This window comes from Macaca mulatta, chromosome 11 (assembly GCF_049350105.2).
Source record: "Macaca mulatta isolate MMU2019108-1 chromosome 11, T2T-MMU8v2.0, whole genome shotgun sequence".
Taxonomy (NCBI): domain Eukaryota; kingdom Metazoa; phylum Chordata; class Mammalia; order Primates; family Cercopithecidae; genus Macaca; species Macaca mulatta.
In genome coordinates this window covers 72,573,088-72,593,093 of record NC_133416.1, presented here as the reverse complement: position 1 = coordinate 72,593,093, position 20,006 = coordinate 72,573,088, and the positions used below count along the sequence as shown (strand labels likewise).

The window sequence follows — 20,006 nt, the reverse complement described above, 5'->3', positions numbered from 1 at the left end:
CCAATTCTGCTATAGGATTGTTAGTTTCTCTCCAGGATTTTCTTGATTCTATCAGCTCTGTTATATCTTAGCCTGTGATCACATTTCATCTTTCATCCCTTTCATAGAATTTTAAAAATCTTTTCTTGAGAGTGCAAATATTTTTTCAGTAATAAATATTTTTAACATGCATATTTTCCCCCACGTGCTTTGTTATTTTCACTTGCTTATACTGCAGAATATTTTGTAGGTCCCATGTTTGTTTGTTTTTTTCCCACATCAATGGGAAGAAGTATACTTAGGCCTGCTATTGGCCCCAAATTAATACGAGTGTATTTCCCTTGTATACTTTATTGCCCACCTATATACTGTTAGAAGTACTAACATCTACGTACTGTTATATGTGCACCTATGTACTGGTATATGGAGGGCTAGAAATTTGACTAATTTAATTTTATACTACCAGTTTGGTGATCTAGTACATTGAGGGAAATAACTGAAAGCAAGTGCTGCAGGTTGTCCTCATTGGGGTATTTGTCTCTGTATACCTTTCAGTGTGTTTAGCAAATCGTTTATGCCAAGGGTCATTTTTCCACATCCAATTTACTCTCTGACCTGGCCTTGTTCGTGATGAGACTGTGTCCAGGGTCCATATGATTGCTAGCTACTGTCTGGCCCGCAAGCAAAGTTCCAAATGCTTACCTCTTCCTATGTTGTGTAATGGTAATTGCCTTTAGACATCTTCATTCAGTTGCTTCTCAATGTAATTGTTCCACAGTGTTTAAAGGATTTCCCAAACAGAAAGTTCCTCATGTGTCCCATGGACCAACCGGGCCTCTAGCTGTCAACCCTCTAACTTGAGAAGTATTTATTTGTGTTCTGATGGGAACACTCTAACTTACAATTATACCACTTTCTCATGAAGAAGGATAAATTTTCCCTTAATATCTTCTATCACATTCTAGTCTACTTTATCTGGCAGAAATTCTCAATTTGAAAAATGTTTTACATTCCTTTATTTTAATTGAAAATTGGAAGAGACGAATGATGTCTTTTCATTTTGCCATTGTGCTTCAAAGTCTAATTTCTCTCTTTTAAATCTCTAGGTATAGGTTGGGCAGAGTAGTTCACGCCTACAATCCTAGTGCTTTGGGAGGCTGAGACAGGAGGATCACTTGATCCTCACCTCAAGACCAAGAGTTCAAGACCTGCCTAGGCAACACAGTGAGACCCTGGCTCTACAAAAAAATAAATAAATAAATAAAAATAAACCAACAGAAATAAATAAAAATCTCTAGTTATGATGGTTTTAGAAAATTCTTATATAGAACTTAAAAATACATATTATTAAATAAAAATGAAGGTAAATAACATTAGATAACATATAAAATGTATAAACATTATTATTATGGTAAAATATACATAACAAAAAGTTCACCATTTTAGCTATTTTTAGGTGTACAGTTCAATGGCACTATATATATATTCACACTGTTGTGCAAGTATTATCACCATCCATCTCCAGAACTTTTTTATCTTCTCAAACTGATTATTGGAATCCATTAAATAATAACTCTCCAGATCCCCTCCCTCCAGTCTGGTAACCACCATTCTACTTTCTCTCTATATAAATTTGACTATTCTAGGTACCTTATTTAAGTGAAATTATAAAACATTCATCCTTTTGTTTCTGGTTTATTTCACCTGGCATCATGTTTTCATTGTTTATCAGTGTTGTGGCATGTATCAGAATTTAAATCATTTTTAAGACTGAATAATATTTCATTATATTATACACAATTTTGTTTATCCATTCATTCATCAATGGATATTTGAGTTGTTTCTACCTTTTGGTTATTATGAATAATGCTGCTATAAACACCGGAGAAAAAATACTTGTTTGAGTCTCTGCTTTCAATTCTTTTGAATATATAACTACAAGTGAAATTGCTGGATTGTATGGTAATTCTATGTTTAATTTTTTGAGGAACTGACATATGGTTTTCACATTGAGTGTACCATTTTACATTCCCACTAGTAACGTATAAGATGCCAATTTTTCCACATCCTCTCCAACACTTATTATTTTGTTTTTTAATAATAGCTATTCTAAGAGACTCAGAATATATTTTTAATGAGTCACTGTCAAATTCACAAATCGCTTTATCTCAAATTTATACAAAAAAGGATTAGGGGTATAGTATTTGTCGGACAAAGATCTTTTCCACTGTATAAAAATGCTCACATTGGCTATCTAACATGTGACCCCCAGCATCATTAGCAACATACTCAAAGCAATTAAGCCAACAGGTACAGATCTCTGACTGGTACAGATCTGTCTCTAACTGCTTTAAGAACTAACTACTCTAACTGATGGAAAAAACAACTGTAAAAAAAATGCTGCAAATGGAGATGGCGGGGGATGGGGAGACAGGCTGCAATGCCGGATATCTTTGTTCCTATCTTCATCTGCTAAAAAGGTGAGTAAATCCATTTACCTTAGTCAGGATTAGAAGAGCTAGGAGGGGATATAGATAAAGAAGGAAATTAATTGCTTTGTCAGCTTGTGTTAACATATATATATTTAAACCCCCATTTCAATTCTCTTATTTTGTTGTGGAACCATCAAACTTTTCCCCCATTTTAAAATTTTGGAATCCATTCATCTTTCCTTACCACAAAACAGTCCTGTGCCAGAATCTGGTTCTTTTCTCAAGGGTCTAACATTTCAGCTTGTTATAAACAGCATATGGATACAGATTATGTAATGATAATGTGTGCTACATTCCAAGGACTTACATTTTCTGCATATATGTGAATAGCAAGTAATTTTGCATTGATTTTTTCTACTCTCAAAATAATACACTAATCAACCAACTAAAACATTAACTTGGTATATTCCTTTGTGGTTTATAGACAGAACCCCTTCTTTTATTGATTTTAAAGTTTTAAAAAGTTATGTGTTGAAGGAGCCATAATACAAATAATACATAACTACCTCGCTTTTGGGGTAAAATTTTAGATTTGTTCTTAAAGAAACCAAAAATACTGAAGTCTAGTGAAAGATTTCCCAGTAACCAACTTCTGAACAATTTATTAGTGTCAATATTCTACTAGCCTTATATTTTTTGTTTGTCCATGCTGGTTGAATGTAGCCAAAGAGCACATCCAGACTTAGCACATCCGTTGTGCATACTCAGCTACTGCCATTTATAAACAGAAGAGTTAGGCATTATCTTTTAAAACACACAAAGACATGCACATGCAGATGAAGCTCTGTACGTAAGCGGAATGTGTATCATAATAATCACTAAGAATTTCTTAAACTCACATGTCAAAAAGTATCATGTTCACTTCCTAGGATTTTTCAAATAGGAACACACGATGGTTCTGGCTTTTCACTATAACCTGACTTTCACCTTCTTCAAAAAGAACTTTAAAAAAAAAACAAGAAGAAAAAAGTAAAAGGATATCCGAAGACATTTCTCATCAATAGCTATATGGTCCAGTATATTTGTAATTCTATCCCATTTTCCTTTATACCAAGTGAGTGATGAAAACCTGATGGGAAAGGCAAGCAACATACTAACATTAAATCACTGGGATGTATTCACAGAAATAGACAAAAATGGCCCTAAGTAGGTGCAAAAAAAAAAAAATAATGCTGAAAATTGTATAGGCAGCAAGTGAAAACATCTCTGTCATGAGAGGAGGAGGTTAAAAAGTTTAAGAAAATTTCTGAATAAAATTACTAAGACTAAAGCAATGAAAGGGATTAATTTTTCAATTTTCTTGAAAAACAGGAGTCAACCTGTGACCTGGCTCCCCAGGTATTACATGCAGGCCTCAGGAATACAGTTATTTAGGAAGTAACTGTTTCAAGGAGTCCAGCTAAAACTACAAAGACATGAAATTCCAATCAGACACCGGAAATTCTTTGGGGAATAAAAGAATTTTATGACTCATAAAATGAAAATCTCCTGAATACTCACTAATCTAATGAAGTATTGTCACTAGGAAAGGAGTTTGATGAATTTATGTGTTATGTAGGCAAATTTTAAGCAAAACAAGAAACTGAATAAACTTGAGCTTGTATTCATTTTTAAGTTTTCCTCTCAGGGTAAAACTAACTTTAAGGGCACCAGACTTTCCTGTATGAAATGGCATTCTATAGGATGTCACATTTTTAACTTCTAGGATTCTAAGCAAAATTCCATATCCATTTTCAAAAAATAGAACAGGTCAGCTTGGGAGTAGGTCCAGGATTCAAATGTGGGTCATTTTGAAGGTTCTTAGTCTTCAAATTTAATACGATTTGAAAGAAGCTATAAGAGTTGAAGGTAAAGGCTTAAGACAGATGCCAACGTAATAAGAAAGAAGGAGGTCAAGTTTTTCCTGAGGAAATTAACAAACAACAAAAACTAGAGATACCATCATTTTCTTGACTTTCAGATAATGCTTTAAGCATAGGAGAAAATCAACACCAAGGAGCCTACCCTGACCTTACTACTTTTTCCATTTATTTTTAACTTAATTCCAATTCAAAATTTTGCCTGTTCTATATGAAATTCTTTTCTAGTAACAGGCTGTAAAAATAGAGCAAGGAATGAAAGCCCTCTGTTTAATCTTTCCCAGGGACAAACAGGGTATGCTGTACAATATGTATTATAACCATGCGTTAGATTGCAAATTACTCTTATTTAATTTAGTCTAGTGCATAGCTTCACCTCTGAAATATCAGTCTGCATCCTTCTATTTTGGTTTGATTCTATAGTCCACTTAAAACAGTAAATGTTTACATTAAAAGGACAAAAGAATGTGTGATGTATTTTAACTGTCAAAAGTGTTGTGAACAGCAGCAGCTGGAAGAAGAATGTGTCATCCACTTCGCTGTTACCCTGAAGCCTTTTAGATTCTTCAAACCAGACTTATATCCTTCAGTGCTCAGGAAAGAAGGAAGGAACAAGGAAAGAAGGAAGGAAGGAAAGCAGGCAATTCAATCGTCATCTCTGAAAAAAAAATGTAGTAAAATTTCTAGAATTTACATGTGATCTTTGCATTGGATTCTACACTAACTTTCTGCTAGTGCAGGGACTGAACTGGTCACTGGAAATGGAGCTCTTCTTTCATTATTTTAGGTTCCTGGATCATACTGAGACAAAAACCAGAAGCAAATGAAACGAGATCGATCTAGGGCTTTGCTTAGACGTCTGTATGAACTGTGCGTATCCAGTTCCTCTGCAATCATCATTCACATCATCCTGAATTCATTATGATATAGCTGTTGTTAAAGGCCTACTGGTAAGAGCAAACACTGAAAACAAGTTGCTTCCTTTAATGTTTCCAGATCTGGTAAAATTCCACTAATAATACTGAAGAGAGAAATGTATGACACTCTTACTCTTATTGCAGTGGGCCCAGTGGGAACATGGCTGGAGAGAAATGAAGCCTAAGGCTAGGTTGGAGGATAAGGACAATATATGCAGAATTTGATTTCAGGCTTGACACATTCCGTGCAAGAAATATTTGAAGGTGGACAAAAGCCTGCATTATCCAACTCCTGCCTATCTTTCCAAACACATCTCAAACCACTCTTCCCCTTGTGCTTTGACCACACTGGTCTTCTTTTGGTTCCCACACATATCAAATACTTGCTTTCTTTTCTGCTTTGAACACTCCCTCAAGCTCTTTCTGTGGTTGTATTCTCATCCTTCCAGCCTTGGCTCAGACATCACCTCCTCAATGAGGCTTTCCCTGAAATGCCTATTTAAATGAGTGTCTCCCTCCAACCACCATCTTCATTCCCTATCTTGGGATCAATGATATCAAAGGATTAAATAGATCCTTTCTATTTCCTGTATGGTTCCTATCAAATATCATCCCATTTATTTGTTTCCTTGATTAGTAATTCATTAATAGCAGGAGTCCTGTCTGTTTGCCAATGTATCTCCTGTCCCTAAAGTGGTAGATATTGACTTAATGGATGTGTTTAAAACTATACTAGAGGCCAAGGGTAAAACAACAGGAAACCATACAGTCCCACCCTCAAAAAAATTACAAAGACAGTGGAGACCGGTAAGTAATCATAATACACTAAGACAGCTGTTTTACAAGGGGCATATAATTCTAGTAGAAAGAAACCTCATGTCTCTCTTATGGGGAAAAAATGTATATTCCAAGGGAGGACACTCTGTATGTAGGGGCACAGAAACAACAACAACAGCACAATGCATTCTGGGGAATTAGTTTGGCGTTTTCTAAAATACCAATTGCTAAAGATGGGGGTGGGGAGTAGAGAAATTGAACATAGACAGAGAAAGGTCCAGGTCATGAAAGCCTTTGATTGCATACAAAGCAAGTGATATTTCATCCCACAGTCAATTAGAAGCCTTGGAAAAACTCTGAGCAGAGGGGTTACATGATCAGATTTGCTAGTGCCAATAATGTTGTACTCCTCTTTGTAAACTTATTTTAAAAATTCACTCAATTAGGGAAGGCCCTGAGTTTACACTGTACCATATACATTCAGTGCCCAGTCCATTAGAGCTGGTGTTGAATTGGTATTTAAAAGAATGAATGAATAATAGGGATGTAACCACAATGGCAGAGTAGGAGATATCAGCCTTCTCCCTTTAGCACCCCCCAAAATAAACATAGGCAGCTATCTACAAACAAAATACTCCCAGAGAGTCCCCAAGATCCTATTAAAGATTTTGCAACAATACAGTGGAGCAAAAAAATATATACACACAGAAAATAAATAACTGGTAAGATCAGTATACCTGAGATGCCAGGATATTGCCCAGAACAAAGAATAGCAGAGGCTGTCTGTATCAGCCATGTGGTGAAAACCACCATGGTCCTCAGCAGCCTGCTCTGCAGATGACAACAATATCTTTTGCGACTAAAATAACAAACCATTATTCTTCATAGAGAACCCCAGAGAGGAAGACACAGCTATACACACCTCTCCAACCCAAGAAGTGGCCACTGTTGAGCTGCTTTGGGAAAGGAGCTACCAACTCTCCAAATCCAATATGTGCCTCAACTCTGGACACCTCTTGAATCTTTACATTCTAGACCTGGTTTCTGTGGCTGCATTGGGTTTGTCCACATTTCAGACACTGGAGCATTTCAGATACTGGAGCTTATTAGCAAGCTAATTTGTACTCCAGGACCTAGAGTTAAGCTCTTGCTGTGCATGGCTGCACTCCAGGGACCAGCTCAACCACCACAGAGAGTGAGGCCCTGCTCTGACTCCAAAACCACTGTAACTGCACACATTTGTGCTCTAGTTTTTGATTTCCCAGCTACTTTACAAGAATCTGAGTCTTACATTCTGTTATCAATGTGGCAGTGAGAGGGCCTGTACACTGGACACCAGTGCCATTACACCCCAGATTCCAGAGCCATATTCCCTCCCTGTGTGCCTGTGCTTCAGGTCTCAGCTCCATGGCTGCTCCATGGGCACCACCCATCAGACACTAGTGCCACACCAAACTGTGAGTAGGCCTGCAAGCCGAATCCAGTGCCAATAGAAATACCCTCAGCCACGACTTCCTCAGTGGAAGAAAAAGAGATCAGGAGGCCCTTAGCTGCCATTATAGAAAACTCAGAAACCCTCACTGCCACTGTGGACAACCCTCACTGCCACTGCCATTGTAGACACAGAAAACCCAGAAACCCTCACTGCCACTGTGGCATCAGCTGCTGAGTATCACTGCAGTCTTATTCAACATTGACCTCAGCTGACAGAGCTACAGAGACATACACAGCTGCACCTTCACTGGTGCTAGAATTGCTACATACCCCACCCAGCAAGTTCCCTGGAAGCTCCAGATAAAAGAAGGTCTTTCCACAGCAAAGCTAGCCCATAAAATCTAGAAGAGATGACTGTTCCACCAAATGTGCAAATATTAACATAAGGCAACAAGAAACATAAAAAGCCAGGCAGACATACCACTACCAAGAGAACACAATAATTTCCCAGTAGGTGACCCTAAAGAAGCAGAGATACGCAAACTGCCTGACAAAGAATTCAAAACAATTGTTTTAGGGAAGCACAGCAAACTTAGTATAATATAGAGAAACAATTCCATAAGATTAGGAAAACACTGTAAGATAAGAAATTTAACAAAGATTAAAATTATATTTAAAAAAGAAATTAGGGAGCTGAAAAATACAAGGAATGAAATTTAAAACCCAATAGAGAAGTAAAAACAACAGAACTGATTAAGCAGAAGAAAGAATCTGTGAACTCGAAGACAAGTTATTTTACAAAAATACAGTCAGAGAGAATAAACGAAAAAGAATGAAAAGGAATAAAAATTTAAGGGATTTATCAGATAGCATCAGAAGAGTAAATATTCATGTTACAGGATTTTGGGGAGAATAAAGAGACAAAGAGCCAGAAAGCTTTATTTAAAGAAATAATAGCAGAAAACTTTCCAAATCTAGGGAAAGATACAAATATCCAGGTATAGGAAGGTAATAAATATCATCAATCAGATGAAATCCAAGTAAGACTACAGCAAGACATACTATAATCAAACTGTCAAAAATTAAAGACAGAGAGAATTCTGAAAACAGCCAGAGGAAAGAAGCAATCACATTTAAGGGAGTTCCAATAAGGCTAGCAGTATACTTCTCAGCAGGAACCTTACAGGCCAGGAAAGAGTGAGGGTGATGTAAGTGCAAGGGGAGGAGGGGACTGCCAACCAAGAATGCCCACGAAACCTGTCCTTCAGAAGTAAAGAAGAGATAAACACTTTCCTAGATAAGCAAAAGCTAAGTGAGTTCAACATCACCATATCATCTTAAAAGAAATGCTAAAGGAAATACTTTAAACTTAAAAAACAGACAAAAAATAGTAACATAAAAACATTACAGGCTGGGCACAGTGGCTTGCACCTGTAATCCCAACACTTTGGGAAGCTGAAGGGGGCAGATTGCTTGTGGTCAGGAGTTCGAGACCAGCTTGGTCAACATGGTGAAACCCCCTCTCTACTAAAAATACAAAAAATTAGCCAGGCGTGGTGGCACACGCCTGTGGTCCCAGCTACTCAGGAGGCTGAGGCAGGAGAATTGCTTGAACCTGGGAGGTGGAGGTTGCAGTGAACCAAGATCACACCACTGCACTTCAGCCTGGGCAACAGAGCAAGACTCCATCTCCAAAAACAAAAACAAAAACAAAAATTACAGTATGAAACTCACAGATAAAAGTAAGTACACCCTCAAATTCAGAATACTTTTATTCTGTAATCATTTATATGGAAATCATTTATATTTTTAGTATGAAAGTTAAAACAAAAAAACTATTAAAAATAATAGCTACAATAATTTGCTGAGGGATATACAAAAAAAAGATGTAAACTGTAACAGCAAAAGTATAAAGTGTGAGAGAAGTGTGGAGCAAAAGTGTAGGATTTTGTAATACAGTCAAAGTTAACTTGTTATGAGCTTAAAATAGCCCACTATGACTATGTTTTATATGTCTCATAATAGTCATAAAACAAAAACTACAGTAGATATACAAAAGGTAGAGAGCAAGAAATCAAAAATACCACTAGAGAAAATGATCTACTTACAAAGGAAAGTCATAAAAGAGAAAGGAAAACGTGAATTTTCAAAACAACCAGAAAACAATTTTTTAATGCCAGTAATGAGGCCTTAACTATCAATAATTACCTTGAATGTAAAGGAACTAACTTCTCCAATCAAAAGGCAGATTGGCTAAAGGAATAAAAACTCAAGACCCAACTATATTCTGCCTACAAGAGACTTATTTCACCTACAAAGACACACATAAATTGAGAATAAAAGGATGGAAAAAGATATTCCATGTAAATAGAAACCAAGAGAGTATGTGTAGCTATACTTACATCAGATAAAATGGATTAAAAGTCAAAAACTGTAAAATGAGACAAAGAAGGCCATTATATAATGATAAAGCAGTCAAACTTCAAGAGCATATAACTATCATAAATATATATATGTATAAAACCAAAACCAGACAACTTAAATATATATAAATATATATATATATATATATATATATATATAGAGAGAGAGAGAGAGAGAGAGAGAGAGAGAGCAAATATTGATACAAATAAAGGGAGAGATAGAATATAATAGAATAATAACAAAGAGTTTCAATATTTCTGCTTTCAATAGTGGACAGATCATCCAGACAGAAAGTCAATAAGGAAACACTGGACTTGAACTACACTTTATACCAAACAGACCTAACAGACATGTACAAAACATTCTATCCAACAGCAGCAGAATACATATTCTCTTTGAGCACCAGTGGAACATTCTCCAGGACAGATCATATGTTAGGCCACAAAACATAACTTAACAAATTTAAGAAAATTTAAGAAATTTAAGATAATTTAAGAAAATAACAAATTTAAGAAAACTGCAATTGTATCAGGCATCTTTTCCAACCACTATAATATGAAACCAAAAATCAATAATAGGAGGAACTTCAGAAAATTCACACATGTGAGGAAGTTAAACAGCATGCTCTTAAACAAACAAAAGGTCAAACAAAAAATTAAAAGGAAAATGCAAAAATATCTCAAAATAAACAAAAATAGAAATACAAGATCCTGACACAGGATGCAGCAAAATCAGTTCTAAGAGGAAAGTTTACAGCAATAACTGCCTCCATCAAAAAAAGAAGATCTCAAATAAACAGCCTAACATTACATCTCAAGGAACTAGAAAAAGAACAAACTAGGCAAAAAGTTAGCAGGAAGAAAAGAATAATAAAAATCAGAGCAGAAAAAAATAGAAAATAGACAAAAAAGAAAACTTCAATGAAACCAAGTTGGTTTTTTAAAAAGATAAAACAAGATCAACAAACCCTTAGGTAGATTAGGGGGGAAAAAAAAGACAACACAATCAGAAACAAAAAAGGAGATATTACACAAATATCACACAAATACAAATGATCATGAGTCTACTATGAACAGTTACATGCCAAAAAATTGGATGACCTAGAAGAAATGAATAAATTCTGAGACACATACAGCATACTAAGACTAAATCATGAAGTAAAAGAAAACGTGAAGAGACCAATAACAAGGAAGGATATTGAATCAGTAATAAAATATCTCCCATCAAATAAAATCCCAGGATCTGATTGCTTCACTACTGAATTCTACCAAACTTTTAAAGAAGTACTAATACCAATCCTTCTCAAACTCTTCCAAAAAATTGAAGAGGTGGGAATACTTTTAAACATATTTATGAGGCCAGCATTACTCTGATACCAAAGCCAGACAAGATATTAAAGAAGAGAAATTATAGGCCAATATCCCTGATGAATATAGATACAAAAATTCTAAACAAAATATTAGAAAACTAAATTCAACAACACATTAAAAGAATGATTCATCATGACCAAGTGAGATTTGAAGGTGCAAGGATGGTTCAACATAACCAAAACAATAATATGATACACCACATTAACAGAATGAAGGACAAGAACCATAAGATCATCTCAACAGAAGTAGAAAAGGCATTGAAAAAAATTCAACATCCTTTCATGATAAAAGCTCTCAACAAATTAGGTATAGTAGGAATGTGTCTCAACACAATAAAGGCCATATATGACAAGCTTACAGCTAAAATCATACTCAAAAGTGAAAAGTTCTCTCTAAGACCTGAAACAAGACAAGGGTGCCTACTCTTACCACTTCTATTCAACATTGTACCAGAAGTCCCAGTCAGAGCAATTAGGCAAAAAGATGAAAAATAAAATACACCTGAATTGGAAAGGCAGAAGTTAAACTGTCCCTGTTTGCAGATGAAATAATCCTTTATATAGAAAATCCACCAGGCATGGTGGCTCATGCCTGTAATCCCAGCACTTTGGGAGGCCGAGGCAGGTGGATCACCTGAGGTCAGGAGTTTGAGACAAGCCTAGTCAACACGGTGAAACCCCATCTCTACTAAAAATAAAAAATTAGGCATGGTGGCACATGCCTGTAATCCCAGCTACTCAGGAGGCTGAGGCAAGAGAATCACTTGAACCCAGGTGGTGGAGGTTGCAGTGAGCCAAGATTGCACCACTGTACTCCAGCCTGGGCAACAAGAGTGAGACTCCATCTCAAAAGAAAAAAAGAAAAGAAAACCCTAAAGATGCCACCAAAAACCTGTTAGAACTAATAAATTCAGTAAAGTGGGTGGACACAAAATCAACATACAAAACTCAGTTACATTTCTATACACTAATAATGAACCACTCAAAAAAAGAAAACAAGAGAACTATCCCACTTACAATAACATAAATAAAATAAAATACTTAGAAATAAATTTAACAAGGAGGTGAAAGATCTGTACCCTGAAAACTATAAAAAATTGATTTAAAAAATTGAAGAAACAAATAAACAGAAAGATATCCTATGTTCATGGATTAAAAGAATTAATATTGTTAAAATGTTCATACTACCCATAGCCATCTACAGACTTAATGTAAGCATCATCAAAATTCCAGTAATAATTTAATTATACATTTTAAAATACCTAAAAGAGTATAACTGGGTTTTTTATAACACAAAGGAAAATGCATGAGGCGATGGATACCCTATTTACCCTGATGTGATTATTACACATTTTATGCCTATATCAAAATATCCCATATACCCCATAAATATATACATATACTATGTACTCACAAAAATTTAAATTTAAACACTTTCAGGTCCTAAATATCTTTGTTAATTTTCTACCTTAATTATCTGTCTAATACTGACAATGAAGTGCTGAAGTCTTACCCTACTATTGTGTGGGAGTCTAAGTCTCTTTATAGGTCTCTAAAGACTTGCTTTATGAATCTGGGTCCTCCTGGGTTGGGGACATATATATTTAGAATAGTTAGGTCTTCTTATTGAATTGAGCCCTTTGCCATTATGTAATGCCCTTCTTTGTCTTTTCTGATCTTTGTTGGTTTAAAGTTTGTTTTGTCTAAAAATAGGATTGCAACCCCTGCTTTTTTCTGATTTCCATTTGCTTGGTAGGTTTTTCACCATCCCTTTATTTTGAGCCTATGCATGTCATTGCATGTGATATGGGTCTTTTGAAGAAAGCATACCACTGGGTCTTGTTTCTTTATCCAGCTTGCCATTCTATGCCTTTTAAATGGGGCATTTAGCCTGTTTACATTCAATGTTAGTGTTGACATGTATGGATTTGATCCTGTCATTGTGTTGTTAACTGCTTATTATGCCAACTTGTTTGTGTGGTTGCCCTGTAGTGTCACTAGTCTGTGTACTTAAAGGTGTTTTTGCATCAGCTGGTAATGGTCTTTCCTTTTCATATTTAGTGCTCCTTTCAAGATCTCTTTTAAGGCATATCTGGAGGTAAAAAACTCCCTCGGCATTTGCTTCTCTGAAAAAGATATTATTTCTCCTTCACCGAAGAAGCTTAGTTTGGCTGGATATAAAATTAAACGTAAAACCCAAAACTATAAAAAACCTGGAAGACAACCTAGGCAATACACAGAAACTGAAACTGTCAAAACTTTCATGATGAAGATGCCAAATTCAATCACAACAAAAGCAAAAACTGACAAAAGAGATCTAATTAAACTTAAAGAGCTTCTGCACAGCAAAAGAACCCATCAACAGAGTAAACAGATAACCTACAGAGTGAGAGAAAATATCTGCAAACTATGCATCTGACAAAGGCCCAATAGCCAGCATCTGTGAGAAACTTAAACAAATTTACAAGAAAAAAACAACCAACCACATTAAAAAGTGGGCAAAGGATATGAACAGACACTTTTCAAAAGAAGACATGCATGTGGTAAACAAGCATGAAAAAAAGGTCAATAGTGCTGATCATTAGAGAAATGCAAACCAAAACCACAATGAGATACCACCTCACATGAGTCAGAAAGGCCACTACTTAAAAGTTAAAATATAACAGGTCCTGGCAAGGTTGCAGGAAAAAAGGAATGCTTATACACTGTTGGTGAGAGTGTAAAAGAGTTCAACCATTATGGAAAGCAGTGTGGCAATGCCTTAAAGAGCTAAAAATGGAACTACCATTACACCCAGCAGTTTCACTACTGAGTATATACCCAAAGGAATATAAATCATGCTGCCATAAAGACACATGCATGCTAATGTTCACTGCAGCACTATTCACAATAGCAAGGACATTGAATCAACCTAAATGCCCATCAATGGCAGACTGGATAAAGAAAATGTGGCACATATATACCATGAAATACTATGAAGTCATAAAAGAACAAGATCATGTCATATGCAGAAACATGGATGGAGCTGGAGGCCATTATCCTTTGCACACAAGAACAGAAAACCAAATACTGCATGTTCTCACTTATAAGTGGGAGCTAAATGATGAGAACACAAGGACACAAAGAAAGAAACAACAGACACTGGGACCTACTTGAGGGAGCAGGGTGGGAGGAGGGAAAGGATCAGGAAAAAAATCACTATTGGGCACTAGGCTTAGTACCTGGGTGACAAAATACTCTGTAAAACAAGCCTCTGCAACATGAGTTTACCTATATAACAAACCTTCACATGCACCCCCAAACCTAAAAGTTTTTTTAAAAAATTAAAAATTTAAAACAATAATAAAGATTTTTAAAAATTCCAGTGACATATTAAACAGAAATAGAAAAAAAAAATCTTAAAATTTGCACAAAACCACAAATGACTCCCATATAGCCAGACCAATCATAAGGAAAAAAAAAAAAAAAAAAGCTGAAGGCATCACATTACCAGATTTTAAAAATCTGCTATAAAGCTATAGTAAACCAAACAGCATGGTACTGGCGTAAAAACAGACACATAGACCAATGGAATAAAATAGAGAGTCCATAAATAAAGCTACAAGTTTATGCTCAATTTATTTTTGAAAAAGATGCCAAGAACACACAATGAGGAAAGGATATTCTCTTCAATGGTGCTGAGAAAACTAGATATCCACATTCAGAAAAATAAAATTAGAGCCTCGTCTCACACCACACAAAACTTAAGGTTATCAGCAAAGCCTGAGTCCTCTCTTCTCACTCTCCTCCCCAGACAACATGAGCTTCACCACGGGCTCCACCTTGCGCACCAACTACCCATCCCTGGGCTCCACCCAGGTGCACAGCTATCGCGCCCAGCCGGTCAGCAGCACAACCAATGTCTATGCAGCTACTGGGGGCTCTGATTTCCGGATCTCTGTGTCCCGCTCCAGCAGTTTCCCAGGCTGCTTGGGGTCCAGGGGCCTGGCCACAGGGATGACCAGGGGTCTGGCAGGAATGGGAGGCATCCAGAATGAGGAGACCATACAAAGCCTGAAGACCATCTGGCCTCCTACCTGGACAGAGTGAGGAGCCCAGAGACTGAAAACTGGAAGGTGGAGAGTAAAATCTGGGAGCACCCAGAAAAGACAGGACCCCAGGTCAGAGACTGGGTTCATTACTTCAAGACCATCAAGGACCTGAGGGCTCAGATCTTCGCAAATACTGTGGATAGTGTCCACATCGTTCTGCAGATCGACAATACCCATCTTGTTGCTGATGACTTTAGAGTCAAGTATGACACAGAGCTGGCCATGTGCCAGTCTGTGGAGAGCGACATCTATGGGTTCTGCAAGGTCACTGATGACACCAATGTCACTTGGCTGCAGCTGAAGACAGAGATGGAGACTCTCAAGGAGGAGCTGCTCTTAATGAAGAAGAACCATGAAGAGGAAGTAAAAGGCCTACAAGCCCAGATTATCAGCTCTGGGTTGATCGTGGAGGTAGATGTCCCCAAATCTCAGGACCTTGTGCAAGATCATGGCAGACATCTTGACCCAATATGATGAGCTGGCTGGAAGAACCAAGAAGGGCTGGACAAATACTGGTCTCAGCAGATTAAGGAGAGCACCACAGTGGTCACGCAGTTGGCCAAGGTTGGAGTTGGCCAAGGTTGGAGCTGTTGAGATGACACTCTCAACAGATGAGCTGTAACATACAGTCCAGTCCTTGGAGATTGACCTGGACTCCATAAGAAATCTGAAGGCCAGCTTGGAGAACAGCCTGAGGGAGGTGGAGGCCCGGTACACCCTGCAGATGGAGCAACTCAACAGGATCCTGCTGCACTTGGAGTAGGAGCTGACACAGACCCAGGCAGAGGGACAGTGCCAGGCCCAGGAGTAGGAGGCCCTGCTGAACATCGAGGTCAAGCTGGAGGCTGAGATTACCACCTACCACCACCTGCTGGAAGACGTCAAGGACTTCAATCTTCGTGATGCCTTGGACAGCAGTAACTCCATGCAAACCATCCAAAAGACTACCACCTGCCAGATAATGGATGGCAAAGTGGTGTCTGAGACCAATGACACCAAAGTTCTGAGACATTCAGCCAGCAGAAGCAGGGTACTCTTTGGGGAGCAGGAGGCCAATAAAAAGTTCAGAGGTTAAAAAAAAAATCAGCTCAAAATGGATTAAAGATGTAAAAATAAGATCTGAAACTGCAAAACTACTAGAACAAAACAGGGAAAAGCTCCATGACATTGGTCTGGGCAATAATATTTTTAGATATAACTCCAAAAACACAAGCAACAAAGGCAAAAATAGACAAATAGCATTATATCAACTAAAAAGTTTCTGCACAGCAAAGGAAACAACAGAGTAAAGAGACAACCAACAGGATAGAAGAAAATCTTTGCAAACCTCACATCTGATAAGAGTGTAATATACAAAATATAAAAAAAGGAACTCCAACAAGTCAATAATAAGAAAACAAATAACCCAATTTAAAAATGGGCAAAGGACTTGATAGATAACTTCCCGAAACCCTGTCTCTACGAAAAATACAAAAATTAGCTGGGTGTGGTGACTTGTGCCCGTAACAGAGGCTGAGGGAGGAGAATCACTTGAACCTGGGAGGTGGAGGTTGCAGTGAGCCAGGATCGTGCCATTGCACTCCAGCCTGGGCAACAAGAGCAAAACTCCATCCCAAGATCCAGTGAAGCTATGGAGAAAAGGGAACCCTTGTACATGTTAGTGAGAATGTAAATTAGTACAGCCATTATGATAAAAAATTGAAGACAGATCTACCCTATGATCCAGCAACGCACTACTGAGTATATATCCAAAGGAAATGAAATCAGTTTGTTGCGATATCTGCACTCCCATGTTTACTGCAGCATTATTCACAATAACTAATATGTGGGAATCAACCTAAATGTCCATCAGTAGATGAATGGATAGAGAATGTAGTATATAATCACACAAGGAAATGCTATTCATCCTTTATAAAGAAGAAAATCCTGTCATTTGAACAACTTGGAAGAACCTGAAGGATGTTATGTTAATTAAAACAAGCCAGGCACAGAAAGACAAATACCACATGATCTAACTTATATATGGAATCTAATAAAGTTGAATTTATAAAAACAGAGGAGAATGGTGGTTACCAAGGGTAAGGGAAAGGAGTTTGGGGAGATGTTGGTCAAAGACATAAAATTTCGGTTAGGAGAAATAAGTTCAAGAGACCTATTGTACATCATGGTGACTACAGTAAATAACAACCTATTGTATGTTTGAGAATTGCTAAGAGAGTAGATTTTAAGTATTTTCACCAAAAATAAGTATGTGAGGTAATGCATATGTTAAAAATAGCTTGATTTAGCCATTCCACAACATATATCTTTATCAAGACACCAGTTGTATACCATAATTATATACGATTTTTACTTGTCAGTTAAAAAAGGAAGTTGACAAAAGAAAATAATCTATTTTAATCTATTATCTTCTTATTAGCACAGTAAAGGTTAGAGATAGAGTCCTCAAGGACTATTTCTCATTTTCCTGCCTGCTAATGTAATTAATTCCCTTAATGAGGGGCAAACACCAATTAGATTAAATATTATAGGACAAATATCTGAAGCAGAGGTAAAATACTGATTACAATTCATAATAAAAATGAATAAACCATGATCTTATAGTTGAACAAATGTGTCTTGATTTGGAAAGTAGTAAAGAGGGTCTTCTAGAATCAGAAAGTAAACTAGAATCTATTAAAAAGGATACAGTACTTTTCATTTTATTAAAGAAAGAGGTGCATTGTGTCTGTAGTGCTTGTGTTGTCTGAGCAGGGGATAAAATGGATCATATATGTGACTTTACCAATATAAACCGAGATGTACTGAAACCCAAGCAGGGCCAAAATAGAAAGAGAATCCAAGGCTACACACTATAGAGTTGGCAATGGAAGGGGGCTACTGTAGGCCTTCAGGTTTCTCCACCACTACATGTTCCTATCACAAGTGTCACAAAGGATAATATGGTTACATGCTAAGTAACAACAATCAGGTCAACTATGGACTGCATATATGATGGTGGTACTGTAATATTATAATGGAGCTGAAAAATTCCTATCACCTAGTGACATCTTAGCCATTGTAACATCTTAGTGCAATGCATTACCTTTTCTATGTTTAGATATGTTCAGATACATAAATACTTACCAGTTACAACTGCCTACAGTGTTCAGTACAGTAACATGTGCAGGTTTGTAGCCTAAAAGCAACAGGCTATACCACAGAGCCTAGGTGTGTAGTAGGCTATCCCACCTAGGTTTGTATACACTCTCCAATGTTCACACAATGACAAAATCACCTAATGACAGACTTCTTCAAATGTATTCCCATCATTAAGCAACACATCTATACATTGTTACATGGGATCACAAAGAGTCCTGCAATACCTAATGGACAGGTGTTTTTCAAATTCCAGGACTCTGTTTAGAACGAGGAGATAGAATCACAACCAGGGTAAGTCTTCCTGTGTTCTGAGTGGTGGAGAAGAGATGTATGTACACAGGCAAGAATGATATGGAGCTAGAAATTAATGGGGAATATTTCACCAGGTGTTGATTTAGAAACGGGAAAAAACAAAGGCAAAGTTGTACCAAAGGACTGGCTTCCTTTAAGATGTATCCAAGTTGACTAAGACAACAAGCAAACCATTTGTAAGATGCCTCTGGGCTGCTTCATGCCTTATCCTCTGTAACTGTTGACCCACTTTCTATATATAGTGAACTTTGTCCACCTCCCTAGAGACCCCATCTTCCCCAAGCACACACACAAATAGTGTCAGATTTTGACTTGGCATTGCTCTCTGGACTTTGAACTGGTGGCCAGGGACGCAATCCTTAGGTGTTAGTCTTAGAGTTTGCAAACACAACTTGGCACTATAAGCCTGCCAGGGGCAGAAGTGAGGGTTAAATCCATCAGTCTTTTAAGGTTATGCAGGGCAGCTGATCTAGGATGGGGTTGGTAAACTCTTCCAGGGACTATTCAGTCTACCTTTCTTGTGGCGTAATTTTTGGACCAGAAAACAGAAGAGAATCACTCCCTTGACACAATGGTAGAAGCATATTGAGTACACAACCTTATATTTTACCAGTTCAACAAATGCTTATTCCAATTTCCCTAAATTCTCTTGTAAGACCAGCAGAAATTTCAATCTTGTACCTCAGGACCTACACAGTCTGAAACAGTGTTGATCAGGACCCTGACCCAGGTGCTATCTATGGGATATATGAATCTGTCCTTCCTGTAGGTTGCTAGCTACAAACTTCAAAAGTCCATGGCCTTCTATCAAACATCTCTCAAAACTCCAGACAGCCATCTGAGGCTGCTGTCAGAACAGGCTGGACAGACTGTAGATCAGTTTTCTCATAGCTCATGGAAAGAAATTCCTCTCTTGAGAAACCAGGAAATTCAGTAAAATTGCAGTGACCTCACTTAGAAGCAGAGGGGTTTGGTCAAATTATAAAGCATCCTAAAGAGTATGAGCTTACCACTTTTGCTTGGAAGATACTGTGGTCTTGAATTTCCTCCTATCTCACAGCTACTCCCTCCCTGTATCCTTTGCTGGTTCCTCCTCTTTCCCCAACTTCTAAATATTGCAGTGCTCCCAGGCTGACTCTGATCCTGCTCTCTAACGAAAGCCATTCCCCAGTGGTTATCTTAGTCACTCTCAGGGCTTTGTATATCACCTG

General features: G+C 37.3%; 1 protein-coding gene and 1 pseudogene across 1 annotated transcript in view; one reads left to right on the top strand and one right to left on the bottom strand.

Annotated features, from left to right (window-relative positions):
• MSRB3 (methionine sulfoxide reductase B3) overlaps window positions 1-20,006 on the bottom strand; it is a gene marked incomplete at its 5' end in the record, with an annotated part of 161,350 nt that overhangs the window by 40,678 nt on the left and 100,666 nt on the right.
• Window positions 15,050-15,828, top strand: LOC144332985 (keratin, type I cytoskeletal 18 pseudogene; annotated as a pseudogene).